General features: G+C 33.1%; 1 long non-coding RNA gene across 1 annotated transcript; it reads left to right on the top strand.

Annotated features, from left to right (window-relative positions):
- The first annotated feature begins 569 nt into the window (after positions 1–569).
- On the top strand, positions 570–2,839 carry LOC113287326. Its single transcript, XR_003329963.1, has 3 exons — positions 570–1,017; positions 1,193–1,407; positions 2,429–2,839. It is a non-coding gene; the product is annotated as an uncharacterized LOC113287326 (long non-coding RNA).
- Positions 2,840–3,263: the final 424 nt, after the last annotated feature.

The following is a 3,263-nucleotide window of genomic DNA, read 5'->3' as shown; positions in this document are numbered from 1 at the left end:
GTGGAAGTTCATTGCCACACGCCCAAAACCCTGAGAGATGGATGTATCTCTTTGATCCCAATCCTTTTGCCTTGTGCAGAATTGTTAATTGATTTGGAAGAAATTAGTTCTTTCCAAATAATATCATCTAAACACCACAAAGAAATGAGTTAATTGTTTGTACTACTTGGTTTTCTTATTTTTTGTATCTTTAGAGTTCTTAGTTATCAAGTTTTCTTTAGTTTCTCCAATATCTCAGTGATCTTGGGTTGCTCACTTTATCTCTCTAATTTATGTTGTTATTATTTTCTATGTAATGGTCTCTGTAAAGTTTGTTCTCAGAGTTATATTTTTCTGGTAAAATGTTTTCGCTTATGTTTTCTTATATCTTACCAATATAAAAAAAGAGATATTTTTGGTGAAGCCTTCCTTTTGGTGAAAGCTTTTTTCTAATTACCAATATAACGTTTGATTATAAAAGCTGAAAATTAAAAAGACAAGCTATAGAAGATAATAATAAAAGAGTGCAAAGGGTGAATCCGTCATTGGGCGCCTTAATGTTGTTAGGAGACGCCAGGTTCGAATCCCGCTGAGAACTATTTTCTCGACTTCATTTCAGCGATATTAGGCAGTTCATTTACCTCTTCGAGTTTTCTCTCCGTCAGAAACCTCTTCTTTCTCGGTTTCATTCTTCTCGACTGAAATCTCTTCCCTCTTCTCTGTTCTTGATTTTTATCATCGTCATCAATTCCCTACACTAAAATGAATTGATTGAATTAATTCCAGATTGTTTCGCAGAAATCTCACAACAACAAATACCCCAGAAGTTCAAATCAAACCCAAAATTTTGAGAGAGTTTAAGAAATAAGGTGAACTAATTGAATTAAGTTTACAGACAATTTGGAAACTTACTTCTTCGATTACAGAAAAGCTGGAAATCTCAATTGGGGTTAGGGCTTCCCGTTTCAGTTAGGGTTTCCCAAGCTTTTCTCTCCACTTCAAAGTGCTTCACGATGCTCATAGTCTTCTGCTAAATTGGTTAGTAAATTAGTTTTCGTTTCTCTTCCTTAACATACCATCAATTCGATTTAGTAAATTGGTTTCAATTTCTCTTCCTTTACATGCTAGCAGTTCAAATTTTATTTCCTAATCAAGTTTGAAGCTTTCATTATTGTATGACTTTAATATGATTGTATTACTTCTTGATAAACAGTTTGTGAGCTTCAATATTTGTAAAATTGTCAACCACCTCGTTTCAATTGGACTGTTAATCACTTCTTCATGAGTGTTTGCACCAATCATAGCCCAACGACGATTTTGACTCAACCTCCAGTAATATTGCATCAGATGTTACTTATTTTTCATTGCTTCTTCTTAAGGAAATCAAAGACTTCTTTAGACAATGGGTTGGATATTGGAATTTCCAAGGTAAGAGCTTCATTTTCAGTCTTTTGATTCTAGGGCTTCTTTATGAGTTGAAAGTCCAAAGTAATTTTTTTGTCCTGGCTTGATCGTTTAATAACTGGGTTTGGATGCTAAGTGCTATAAATCTATTTAATTTCAGTAATGGTGCCTCAGTGGATTTTTTTTTTTTCAATTGAAAGAGACAAAGAAGTGCTAAATATTGCTTCTTTGCACTATTCAACTATCTACAATCATGAGACTATTCCTCTAGGGTGATTCTTTAGCTTAGGCGTAACACATTTTAATGACATCAATTACTATGTAAACAATCTTTCAAACATGTACATATATGTATAGTAGTAGTGGTTCAGCTAATGATTTTGCATTATGTGATTGGCATACTCTTACAGTTAACTTTCTAATTCTCTCTTTATGGGTTCAACATCTGATTCCTTGATCAAATTAAATATGATTCGGTTGAACTTACCATCATAAACTTACTATTTGCGAGGATGCCAAAGTCAAGGCAGCCACTGGTAACTGAAGTGGGTTACTGTCCAGACTTTTATAATTATTGCTTTCGCAAGAAGCTGCAAGTAAAATGTGTAAATATAGCCCAAATTATAGTTAGCAATTAGACGATGCCACCTGTGTAACCTAATTTCTTTTAGAATGATGAATTTTGCAGTTTCTTAAGTTCTTACTACATTAATTTTAGGGCTTCCATTATAATTTTCTACTGAAATCCATACACCATTAAGTTTTAATGTCTTTGTAAATGATTAGCACCTCATTGCATCGTGGCCCTATGAGTTTCTGATAAATTGTAACATTGCAGTAAATTTTGGATGTTTGAATTTTGTTCCTTAATGGGTGATGTTTGTTTTATTCAATTCGATTCTATACTGGCTCCATGATTAGGTATCTATGTTTTTGGCAGTTTTAGAGACAGTAATATAAGTGGTGGTGAGGCTCGCTAAGATGCTACCTGGATTTTTTTTCTTCTGTTTAGTCCATTTTTAACATGTTGGTTGATTGAATGCAGAATTTGAGATGAGTTGGTACTATGAAATTATGAACAACACAAGTTTTTCATCAAAGATGTTCACATTCTCCTACAAGGGAATTACTAACATTTGTGGAACCAAGATCTGATGTGTTCCAAGCTTCTGTCAGCATAGTTAATGTAGCTGACAAAACATTGTTGGTGTTCTTGCCATATATGACCCAGGCCACTACCAGAACTGGGTTTATTTTTGCAGGTTTCTGGACATTGAATTATATTCATGGTATTGTTGGGTATTTCCACCTTATGGAGGAAAACTTATATTTATTCTTTGTATTTTGATTTGTCTGCAGCTATATCATGTAGAAGAAATGCATACAACTATGTGTAGATAGATGGATATTTGATTGGTAGAAAATTATTGAATGCAAAGGTTAATTTGTTTTTGAATGGATTTGCAAGCGCATCGCGCGTGCATGTTATACTAGTATATAAAACGGTCCGCGAGTTATAACCCCAAAGGTGTCACTATCCATCCATAAAAAACCCATCAAAATAAAAATAACATAAAAACCTCATCAAAACAAAAGTAACACAAAAACTACAAAGAATTTTGATGAAACCAATTTTGAAATTTGGAGTTTTTGTATCATTTTTTAAAAATTTGGGGGTTTTTGTATCAATTTTGTTTAAGATGGAGCTTTAACTGATCCCAACATTTAAATGGGATTTTTGTACCACAAGTTTGGTCACCTTGGGTTTTTATGACTAGTTCTGTATATAAAATAATATCTGATCAAAATTGAAGAGAGTATTTTATGAACGAGGATAAGATTATGAACCGTAAACGAGAGATTTTTTTATATTTAGTTCA

Source organism: Papaver somniferum, chromosome 6 (genome assembly GCF_003573695.1).
Source record: "Papaver somniferum cultivar HN1 chromosome 6, ASM357369v1, whole genome shotgun sequence".
Classification (NCBI taxonomy): Eukaryota; Viridiplantae; Streptophyta; class Magnoliopsida; order Ranunculales; family Papaveraceae; genus Papaver; species Papaver somniferum.
This window is presented reverse-complemented; position numbering and strand designations above follow the sequence as displayed.